This window comes from Hermetia illucens, chromosome 2 (genome assembly GCF_905115235.1).
Source record: "Hermetia illucens chromosome 2, iHerIll2.2.curated.20191125, whole genome shotgun sequence".
NCBI lineage: Eukaryota > Metazoa > Arthropoda > Insecta > Diptera > Stratiomyidae > Hermetia > Hermetia illucens.
The window spans coordinates 123,525,497-123,538,425 of record NC_051850.1 but is presented as its reverse complement, the minus strand read 5'-3'; positions in this window follow the sequence as shown (position 1 = coordinate 123,538,425).

Genomic DNA, 12,929 nt, shown 5'->3' with positions numbered 1-12,929 from the left:
ATTATTGCATTTTACGTTTGGGGTCCCATTCTTCGGAAGAAGATTTAGCTCAATCGCTCGACAGCTTCGAACTTAATTTCTCATCCTTCTCTCTTCGCCCGTTGGTGAAACTTCACCCAGCGCGAGAGAGGGGGGATTGGCCCGGAGTTATGCGCCAAATGATACCAACTTAGTTGTCGGATAATAGAAAAGTTGTTCATTGATAGTCCGCCGGCCTACCGTTGCGAGAGTCAAACAGTAAGCGGGTAAACACAATAATCCCCCTCGCCCCCTCAAAATATACCTCTTTGCGGAATATCCAACGAACGACCTTGATTATAACCACTTGACTTTAAAACTGGTCTTGAAATAGTGCAACATGCAGCAAATATTGCATTACTCTTTTTCAACTCACTACTACTATACTATACGAATAATGCTGATAAAATTTAAAATTTTTTGGAGTCTCAATCAAGTCTTGAAAGTGTAAAGCTGGAAGGAATTAAGGATAGGAGCCCGACAATGTCACACAATTCAATTTTGGAATAACACTCTTCAATTCCCATCCATAGAATCTCTCTTATTTTATGCGTAGGGCTCAGATATTTACTATTTACTACAGAAGAACCTCTCTATAAGATCCTGTTTGAATTGCACTGCGACATCATCACAATCATAATAAGTCATTCATGAACTATTGAGCAGAAGTACCGAGACTTTGTGTTGCTTCAAGCAGTCTTATATGATCCCATGCTAATTTCAAAATTATTGGATTGTGAACCTGAAGTTGAATTCTGTCTGAAGGACTGCCTTGATCGATCCCGATGGAGAAGAAGCTTTTCAACGGCATTGCAGGCCGAGAGCCTTAACCTAGGATGGAAGATGCGACGGAACATCATTGACTCTAATAATATCTTTCCCGCAAGAATTGAGCAAAAAGTTAACTCTAAGCTCATCAAAATTTAAACCCAAATTGCAACTACATATAATATCATATTTTCACATGGATCACTTAAATATCCTCAAATTTACTGGCACAGATGTATTACGTATCAACGCCTGGGTTTCATTTTCCAAATCACAGCAATCGTATCAGTCAACCTGTTGAAATAATTTCTGCATGTCACATTTCAGAGTGCCTATAACCCTTCACCTCATTAAATCGACGTCATCACACCCTTCCGGTCTATATCACAACCATTATGCACAATTGAATATTCATTGCAATTATGATTTTTCCTAAATTAAAATTAATTATCCCAAATCAAGATAGTAGCAGTCGTAAGAATGTGTGTGCGGTTAATTATGGCGTGCAAGTTGGCGCCCGAAGGCAGCAAGGGGTTGAAAAAGGTTCATCAGGCGGTCCCGAGAATGACATGCCGAATGGGATTTTAGGAGCTGTGACTGACGATTCACAATGAAACCGCCATAATATCCTCATAAGCAAGTTCATATGCCTCCAAAAGGGCTCTAAAGTGAATTCGCACACGTGTGGCTAAGGGTCGGGGTGGGTGGCGAATAAGAATGGCGATACGACTTATTATCCCCACTGAGTCTTATCACTGTTTCTACTCCTTCTGGCAGCAGGACCTCCCCAAAGAGGACACGACGGAACTGAAGTAATTAGGAAAGTTTTAGTTAGATTTGGGGACTGACTGCAAAAAAGTGGAGATGATTTTGCAAAATGGAAACCTTCTGTTTCCGATGGCCTTCTTAAGATAAACGTTTCGCGGCGGTGTCTATGCAAATGCGAGTATCTAGCGATTCATATCCACTCTTCCCAGACGCAGTGAGGTGGTCTAGGACGATGGTTTGTTTTACCACCCCCGAGGGTGCTCAGAAAGCATTAATCATCCACCAAAAACCGTAGTTGTCACCTTTTCGACTTTTGTACTTCCAGAGCTGAGGTGCGGCGTTAAGTATTTGAGACGTCCTAAGAACAAGTAGTAGACTATAATCGGCCCAGACTTATGTCTGTGTTAGGGTTACCGAAAGCAATTTTAGGACGGGGCGAACTTGATGGTAAAAGTACTGTTCTCGACTTTCCTAAAGCGGAATTTTTCCTAAAGCACTTTAGGAAAAATTCTCCATATAGACGGGGAGTAGCTCAAATTTTCTAACACAAACCTGTTTCGTCAACCGCATACCAGAAACGACCGCTCATACCCATAAACACTGGTATAAACGATGGCATTCCAACAGAGACCCACAAAGCAGTAATAGATGATTTTCGTTCTTTGGAACAAATGCTATACGCGCTTATAGGATGAAATATTATTCAAGGAGTTATCTCAAGTCAAGCCAAATAAAAAGGGGTTGTACCTCGGCATTTAGCACGGGGAGCATCCGAGATATCATTTCATTTATTGTTCACGTGTCCCTCGAGGGCGGTTGAAAAATTAAGAGCGAATGAACCGAGTCATGGTGGCCTTCCTGCAGTAGATATACATAGTTCAACCCTACCCCAATTTCAAGGGAACTTATCGGTGTCTTCGAACCAAACATTGTTGCCTGCTTGTAGGCATCATAGAGCAAAAATAAAGGTCCTGGTTTGAATGTACTGGGCGTGCGATGAGAGGGCAAAAGCAAAATGACTCCATTCGTTTCGGTTTGGTGATTATTTATATTTTTGGTGAAGATAAACTGGAAGATACGCCATTAGAAATTTCATTTGTAGATAAATTTCGGTTGTTATTATGTTCGCAGTCATGTACGGGAAGAAGGTGTTACAGTGCTGAAACGTCCCAGGATTTGAACACACTAGAACTGTTGTCTATGTCGTCTCCATAGTCTTCCACTGGCATCATAGCTGATATGAAAGTTTTGTAGCACATCTTCGAGTGTAATTAATTTTGGAGTAGGGTTAAATGGGTTGCAATATTTTCAATTGATCCCATGGGATATGAAAATGAAATGATGCAAACGATTAGCCCTTTTGATAGGAGCATTTTTAAAAGTGCGAACGAATTCGTAATTAAATTTTATGCGAATCGCTTATCTAAAATTGCGTTCCATTAAAGAAGCGTTTAATATTCCATTGGAATGAAAACTGAAGGGTTAGGATTGGTACGGTTTACTTAGTGGGTTGGTGAAAATGTCAACTTTCCACAAATATTGGAAGTAGTTGAAGGTTTAAGCGTCCATTTACGTCTTGTAGAAATAAACGTTTCAAATCTACTAACTAATCACTAGAAAGAACCGTCACAAAGTTGCTGTTGATGAGCAATCACCTTAAGATTTTTCTACCATTCTTATGGTTTAGAAAAAAGTTGCGTGGACCTATGTACGTTCCTCAACTGCGAACAAGTTAACACTGGAGTCACACTATCGGATTCGCGACGGGCGATCTGCATATTATTCTCATATTTATATAATCTGAATGAATCGCGCTACGATTTGTTTATCCACCATGTCAAGTCAAGTTTTCCAAGGCTGAAACTGGTAGCTCATGATGGGTATACGACTACCTATTCCTCACACTATTTTGCTTTGATATATCTTATTCTGCTATGGCGTCACCGCTCGATCTACCCGTTCAGCTCCAGAAGTCTTCACCTACATATCTCTCTATCAAGCGACCCCATCTTTGATGAATTGATGAAAACGGAAGGCGTATAGCTCACACTTTCAAGCGAATCTCCCCAACCGTTCCAGGGCTCTCCAGTTGGATGGTTGACCATCTTAAGTCTTGCTTTAGAGAGAAGCTCTTATTTCGTTCCTTTCGGGTTGTAGTTATTCTCTTATTCTAGTTATATTCTGGTATTCCTATCAGCTGTCTTTTTATTTCGTCTATTTCATGGCTAATGTTTGTGATATCGCCCCGACTTGTACGAAGTTGCAGTAGTTTGACAAGATTCTTTGTTTGGTTGACGTCTCTTGTCTAGTTCCGGTCATAACATTTATTTTTGGTGCAGCTTGCTTCGCTGCCTCCACAAGCGTCATCCGAGTCTCTTTAGCATCAGCGTTTAATTGTGCTGAATAGGAACTATGTGGGATATGACAAGCTTTGCCAGTAATCCCTAAATCTTGCATGGTGAGTCAGCCACGTATCTAGGTCATCCCGAGAAGTTTGTAGCCTTTTCCACTGTTTTGCGACACATAGCTCTTGGGAAACCCACCCACCCCCATCCTAGGACAGTGAACTATATAAATCAATGAAATTGTCATTTTCCGCTTCTCCAATTATCCACTTTGTGATCAGCACGTCCACGGGTATCTGGTGCATATGCCGAAGACGTTTTTGTTCGAAGTTGCGTTGGGTCAAATTACCCCGCGACACGGCGCAAAAATGAGTTGATGAAAGATTCAAACTTTGAAGCAAAAATGACCATTTCCTATGCGCTGATTGCGTGAAGTCTCTCAGCGAGAATATTGGGGTGGAATAGTCTTAACTCGAACTCGTGTTGAATAAAGAAGGCAGATTTAGTGCTGCTTATATGTTTAGCGACATCAAGTTTGGTCCCGCATTTTGAAAAATCGGTACTTCTATACAAATTGATTGACCCCCTCAATGTCCGCAAATTAGCAGGTATCCGGTGTTTAATGAATGATATAATCGTCCATTGAATCCCATTACATTCCCTAGTGAAGACAACATGGAGAACGTAAGCAACAGTAGGAGATCAGATCTATGAAACAGGACTCCTTTTCGAATTGTTGACGTGGTTGAAAGTATTCTCGAAATTGGTGAAGTGCAGGTGGAAACTCCGCACATTTTTCCACAATGATCCCAATATGTTAATGGAGTCGGTACAGCAGGATCGAAAGTAAAAAACAGCTTGTTCTCTGTCGGTCAACCTTTCGAAGACTTTTTCATGCGTTGCAGGATTATTTCAGTTATTTTCTTTGCGAACGTAATAAGTACATAGATACCCTTCCACTGGGCGCACTCAAGACGAGTCCCCTCCTTCGGTATTTTAGCTATAATATCCTTCCTTCACACTTTGTGAAAGACGTCAGATGTTACGTTTACTAGCCACTTCATCCATTAAAGATGTAATTTCATCGGACGTTATGCGATTGAGAATCGTGGTAAAATGCCTGTTCCGCATTTTAAACCGCTAATTATGAATAGGCATCCTGCCAATAGTGAACACCGGATAAAACGGTGAACCAAAGAAAGGTAAGTTCCCCATATCGGCCAATCGCGCTGAGGGTGTGCAGTGTAGGGAAGTATCCGGTGTGGCAATGTACATAATCGCGTTGATGATAACCTCGGATCCGTCCGATGCGGCTGCAGACTTCCGAAAAGTAAAAATGAAGGAACTGTATAGAAGATTGATTCCGTGTATTGACAGATGGATCGATAGAAAACACGAAGAATTAAATTATCACCTAACACAATTTCGTACGGAACATGATGTAAACCAGAGTCCTGGAAAGGGGGTGTGGTTTTAGTGGATGAGAACCGACAATACCTGTAACCTGGCAAGATAGGGCTTTTTAAGATTTCCACCCGCAACTAACGGTATGCCATACTCTGTGCTGAAACAAAAAGCCGCCTAATGTTAGTGTTACAGTTACAAAGACAATGTTTCTTCATAATATGCCCAAACAAGGTACATATTTTCAGAGAGCACAATCAGCTGCTCATAGAAAGCACCCTTTTCCTCTGTAGTGGAAGTGCCTGTTGGTGCGAAACACGGCGCTAACAAAAAGTCTTTCATTTTTAAAGTTAAGGGAAAAGTGACGTTAAGGAGTTTGCGAAAAAATGACACATACGATGGAATCTCTCCACATTCTTCAGCCAAAGGAATGAAAAATAATATCGGACATAGGATTCAGGATTGTCGGACTTCATTTTGAACTTCAAATTCCTCTGTTGGGAATGCCCAGTTTGTAGCGCTAATTAAAAGTATTCAGGGGACGTTCGATGCTATTGGCAAAGATTGGTTGCTTTTTGTCCACAATTCGATTTGGGTCCATGTGCGATTACGGTATCGAATTTTGAAGGCTGCTATTCGACGAATTTCTATCTCCTTCATCCGTCTAAGGTAGCCTGGTCTGATCATCTTTAAGATTAAGGTTGCATAATTCGGCATGATCTCCTCGAGGTGGGAGTAGGATCATCCAACTGACGAGGTTCTGTTTGCCTGTCATGTGTCCAATGGCAATTAGATCTGGCGAGGAAATGAGCCGAAGCAACAACGAACTAATGGGTCCCAACTTCAAATCCACTGCGTCAAGCTGGATGTAGCAAAACCATTGACATCGGGGTTTCCTCTCAAAAGCAAAGACTAACAAGGATGTCCATCACCGCAAACGAACTAAGAAATGGAGGTCCACTGGAGTCCTGCTCAAGATGCAGTACCATGTATACTCTCAACAAGATTGCGAAGAACAAGGAGGTTGGTACTGTCAACGAGTGGGATAAAAGAGACCTTGTGAAATATTAGGCGGTTGGTGAAGAATATAACAACAAACGCCTGACAGACGACCAAAAGATGAATTCTACCGCTCTTTAGAGTGCCTGATCAAAGATTTTTCTCATTTCATAGTTGGATAGTTTTCAGTCTACATGTCGCCGCAGAGGTCTCCAAACCTTTCAGGGACCCCAGGAGGATCGGCTGTAGAAAGTATGGTCAAGTTCACACGAACAAACTCTCCGGTGAGCAAATTAGTAAGATTGGCACGGTCGACGAAGTGGAATCAAAGGCCGGCGGTCTAGAAAAGGCATTCGGTACCACCTTTAAGGTCTCGAGCCCTGCCAAGTACAGTAAGAAGACACTACCACTATGGAGGAGTGAAGATCTGTGCAGCCTCAGGAAGTTAACTAGGGAGACCTTCAACATCTGCTACAGGGGCAAATATTGCCAATCATACAAGAACTGCCAGAAGAAGTATAACTCGGCCGTCAAGACTGTCAAGAAGCGGTCCTGGTTGGCCTACTATCGAAACATTGAAAGCATCAGCAAATCTTCAAGACTCAGTAAGATTCAATGAACATAAGAGCCCATCCTTTCTTAAACAGTTGGGGGGCTCCTAGACGAAATCTTCTGGTGAAGCCTTGTAGCTGCTGGTAGAAATGTACTTCCCCCCAGTAAGGGGGGCTGTGAGTCAGAGCTTCCTTAGAGGGTATGTTGCCGCTCTAGTCGTGTGACACTATCAAATTGGTAGTTACACAGGATCAGATCGACTGAGCTATGAAGAGTTCCTAAGCATATAAATCTTCGGCTCTAGATGGCACAATATTTGTCATGCTACAGAAGCAGCAGGAAAGGGCTGCGCCGGACTTGTCGAGATTTTCCGAAGCTGTACCTCTTTGGAATACGTACCACAGACTTAGAGACGCACACGATTCCGCGAAGGGCTTTAGAACAATCCGCCTCACCTCCTTCGTGTTGAAGACCTTAGAGCGCGTCCTGGACATACGCTCAAGGACGAATAAGTAGAGAACGCCTTTCTCTAAGTTCTGGCATGCCTACCTCAAATGTAGGTCCACGGGGCAATTGACAGTGTCACTGCAGTAAAAGCAGTATACTCTAGCTACCTCCCTGTATATTGAGGGAGCATGCAACAATTTTAGTACCAAAGCCATCAAAGTTACCTTGATCAGTATTGGATTGGTGAAATAGCATTGAATATATTATTCACGCTAAGAACCAGAACGATCCAGTCAGATCTGGGAGGCAGCCACTTGACCAGAGCTGTGAATACAGGCGCGCCCCAGGGTGGCGCCATCTCTCCGGTGATCTGGTTAATAGTAATGGACGATAATTTATGAATATTCGAAGGTGGTTCCGTAAGCCGACGGTGTCAGCGATGATTGGTGACATATATTATAAGTGACATCCTGAATGGAGCATTGGAAAAGTGTGCCTGATACGGACTCCGCATAAATCCTACGAAAACGGAACTGATCTTATTCACCACCAAAGCGAAGGTACCCGAATTCTGCCTACCGCGGCTGAATGAACAAAGATGGATTCTTCCTCCAATGTAAAGTATCTGGGTGTAATCCTGGATCCAAAGCTAAATTGGAGATAGAACATATAATTACAGATTAAGAAAGTCTGTTTCCGTCTGCCTTCTTTGCCTGCAAGAGAACCTTTGCAAAGAAATGGGTTTTTCGACCGAAGGTTGTCCTCTCGATGTACTAAGCTGCGGTACGTCCCACCCTAACGTACGGCTATATTGTATGGTGGCAGGCTTTGAGCAAAACGTACAATAGATCGATGCTTAAGAGGATTCAAAGAACCACGTGTGTAAGTGCTATCGAGGCTTCTATAACTGCTCGGCAGATGCTCTCAATCTACTCCTGCACCTCAGCTCCCTAGACCTCTAAATTAAATATGCTGTAGCGTGCAGTGTCGTCAGACGACGTGAGTCCGAATGTTGGGCAACGAAGCTCTACGGCTATGGTAACATCCTAGAGCAAGTACCTCGACTACGCCACACGAATGCTGAACTTCACGAGAAATGTTGTTGAGGGCTTTTTAAACAGGGCAGAGTAGAAGACCGTCCGTCGGGGAGTTGTAAGACTATGAAAAAGTATTATTCACTGGCGGATCAAAGATCGTCTGCGGAGTTGGTGCGGAAGTTTTCGCGAATATACACAATGTACCCGAGTCGTACGGTCTCCTAGGTTTCGCTAGCGTTTTCCAAGCGGAAGTACTAACAGGAAGTACTAGCTTCAAAACTGTCCCCTTCATCGCTGTACTTTCTTCGTTCTCCGCAAGTTGCTTTCTCTTTTTTTACTGTTTGGGCGCCTAAAATAGGGATGGGTGGACCAGAGAATGTGAATAATTTGCTTTCTAATTGGTCCGATCCAACTTCAAATAGATGGGAACATGAGATTCCTCAATCCCTAAACAAAAATGTAACTTCAGCCAAGCTTAGACCTGAAGTATGCGGTTGCAATTATATATAAAGGACCAATTACCATCAGTAACCACTTTCGATTGGGAGGGAGGGAGCAAACTGACTCCCTTTGTCTAGAGCCGCCATGAATATCTCCCCCTCAAAAGTCCTAGTATACCAGCCAATTATCCTTGTTTTTATACTTCCATAATTTTCATTGTTTCTTGAATGGCTTGTCTTCCGCATGTCCATATCGCGGCGAATTTTTCGTATCGTTCACCAACGTAACACCATCGTAGTTTCAATAAGGTTCACAAATTACCGCCAGCAACATCCCTTTAAAAATATTTGACCCAACCGCTGATTCCATCGCAAGCTAATAATAACAGCCTGTGCACCTCCATACATCTTCCCTGTCATTTTTATGGCATTTTGTTCTATAATATTTCGTTAAGATTAAATTGTTTCTTTTGCATAAAAAATATGTTCTCCCGCAAAGTAACCTTCTTTACATTCTTGAAATGGGTTGTTATCTGATCCTCACTTAACACCTTTTCTATTTTTCTGCGAAAGCTATCCGCTGAGTTTTCGCCGGATTTATTCAATTACAACATCAGATCGCCTAACTATATCCGCCTGGTGCGGTTTACACTATCGCCCAATTCCGGATCAGCTTTCGACCTTTGGAATGTCATCGGCGCAGGACATATCTCCTTTCTTCAAATATTGTCACTTAGCTTTATCCACTGCTCGGGTTCGCCAGTTTTCCTCTTTTGCCAATTACCCACCCTGGTGTTTTCGTCAGCTCAGTTTTCTTCGGTGAAGAGGCTTCTCACTCCTTGACTGGAGGAGTCCACTAATACCCGCCTCACCCCGTTTTCCCACTTTTACGTCTAATTTATCTTGAGAAGATTTCACATGCGTTTCGCTTGTGACTTTGCCCTTGACTCTAGATAAATTCACTCACGAATTGTCGTTTAGTATCGAGAAAGACTGACCATCACGATCACCTGATCAGAATGCATCAGGCTTTTTTGTGGGGATATTTGAGAAGAAAGATGTACGCTGAGCAGCCAAAGACTCTCAGAGCCTTAAAGGGCAAAACTGAAAGAGAAATGGCTGCCGTGTCGGACAAAACATTGTAAAAAATCCAATAACAAGAAGTGGGTTTAGCTTTGCATCAAAGAGAAAGGCAAATATTTCCAAGATATCCAATTTCACACATGATATACCAAATCCTATTGATGAATACAAACTAATCAACATTTTCCTAATTATTTAAAAAGAAACTGATTAATTGAGTTTAAGACATACTGCATGTATTCAGGCTTGTTATTACAGTACCTTCAGGGCTTCTCCTTAACATTGGCCTGAGTAGGATCGTGGATTACGTGAATTCAAAATTTATATGGGAGTTGGACTTATTCTATTCTTCAGAGTTAGCATCTGGTCTAAACCGACTCTTCGGAAATGTTCCAAGGAGCTGCTCCCAGAGAAAAGTTCATAATCTCTAATAGACAGAGTGTGTATTCCGTAGAGATCCACAGTGTCCTCAGAGGTCCACAGTATGAAGCCAGAGATTTTGTATCCTTCGTTCTGAAAAAAAACAACCTACTGGGAATTCCAGATTCTATTATCAACCCGAATCCGTATTCCTGTCATGTGGTTCAAACAATAGCATTCATGGAAGACACCGTTTAGTACAAAAAAACTGAAACTGCGTTGTGACAATAGTCTGTAATCTGAAAAGAATAGCAATCTTACCTCAGATTTAACTTATAAGTTTAAACAAAGAAAAACCATCACCCGTAGGCATTTTTTCTAGATTTTTTATTTGACAAGCTCAATACTGTATCCATGGCTGAAATTGGGCAGCCTGCCACCCTTTCACGTAAATTCCTGACTTAAATTGCAGGTAAAATGGAAAATCTATAAATATGACTTTTCTATATTATATAGGATTTAATATATGTACATAGTTACCATCCAAAATTACCTTCGTAATAGTCCTTTTAATTCCCCCAATCAAACTTTCGCGTGCTTCTAATCATATCTAATTGTAATAATTCCTTCAAGACATATCCTTCCCTAGAATCCCTTCCCAATAAAAAATCATTCCCTGAAAAAATTGATTATCATCGGACTATAAAAAAGTTCCAGTCGACACGAAACCACAAATCAAAGACGATTTTAACAGATCGGTAAAAGCGCGGCAATCACGATGCCATGCCACTCGAAAATTTACCTCCAGGACGCGTGTCCCGCCGTATCCGAATTTGCATAATTCCCAGTTTCTCCTAGTTGCTTGTTTTTTCGGAGCATCTTGGGCTCAATGAAGGAGGTGATGATCTGGAATTTACTTGCACCGTCGATATCAATTTCACCCAGGCGATACTGGATGATTCCATTCGGGAGAAGATAGACCGGAGAAAAATAATCTGCCTGAAAGATTAACATATAAGATTAAGGTGTTATGAACACTTGATGCTGACACTGTTATGACTCGGATGTCATTTAAATGCACCGGCGTCAGTTCCGAAAGAATAATTAGAATGTCGTGAGGTGTCCTGTTGGTCAGCGAGCCCTTTTGTGGTCCCAGTGTGAAATAGGATTTCCATGAAGCAAACCAATCAAGGTAGAGAAATAATCAGGCTAAAAATGTCGTAGTCTCCTCATTTACCTCAAAGCAAATCTTAGAAGATCTGACAAGATGATTTACTGCGACTCTAGCCGGGCTGACTTCAGAACAGGGTACTGCCCCTTATTAATCCTCGTCACCTTATTGCATTAGATTGCATCGTATTTCTCGAAAACATCCACAATATCTGCTTTTCCTGACGAGTGTCCACCCCAAGCACCAGTTTTCGAAACAACTCTTAATTTCCCCCTGGAATTAATGGAAGCTGTTTACAGCATCTTTCCTCAGGTTCTATCACGAGACCAAAACTCTTGATTTCCATAAGTATTTCAAACAGTAGCACTGAACTTCCTGATGACCATGTCCAGATGAATAGTAAAGTGCAAACGGTAAACGCTGAACGAGATGATAAATTTATGTGGCTGCGGTCATTTAGGCTGCACTCGAAATCCTCCACGTGATATCCCATTCTCATGCCGATCCTCACGCTCATTTCCATTCGGGACGAAATAATAAAAATCCAAATCAGGCACTAACATTATGCTCGTTGTGGTTGCTATGGGCAGTGGATGGTGCCTGTGGTTGTCGTATTTTGGGACACAGCGCAGCCGAGTCCCGAAGTTCCAGCCAACCCAAACGAGGTAATAAATATTAATAAGATGCAACAAGTAGCAGCAGCCACAGAAACAAATTATGGAAATAAAAATATCAAATCCTGAATAAATTTTCAGGAGCCGTACATCAAAGAGTGGAGAGGAACTAAGAGACTGAGCCTGCTGCCTGATGGTGATGAGGATGCTGATGATGATGGTGGTTTTGTATGTGACTGGGATCAGGGACGAGACCAACAACGGAATCAATGGCAATCTTATCATCATACGAAATGGCGTTAAGAAATCTGTTGAGTTCTGTAAAGTGCTTCCAGTTCGATGGCGTTTTGCCCTGCATAATGAGCGGAGGATATATGAACGGAAGTTCAGTATTGAATGAAGATGCTTGAAATTATGACAGACTATATTTAGTATGATATTTTTCAATCCTTTGTAAGGTTCGCACTTTGCCATGTGGGCTTCGCGACAAATTTATGAATGAACATTGATAAACTTCCTTTTTGGTTCGTGTATGAGTAGATTCAATATTGGACTCTAGTTGAAATCTATCTTTTAAAGAATGGCCGGTGTGCCAATGTAACAAATGGCAAGAAGTGGATATTGCAGATTCAAATAATAAACAAGTTTTGTATATATCGTATTTAACGTGTGGGACAGCGAGTCAATGCCTGACGACTGGCAACGAGGCATTGTCTATCCCATATATAAGAAGGCAGATATCACGCAGTGGAGCAATTTTAGAGGTATCACGTTGCTAAGTACCGTCTATAGGATATTTTCCGCCATCTTGCGCTATCTATGCGTCCAGAACAGCATTGGCCTTTATCAAAGAGGCTTTACTTCAGGCAAATCAGCTACAGATGTCAGAAACATGTTGGAATATGGACATTAGTTGCACTATT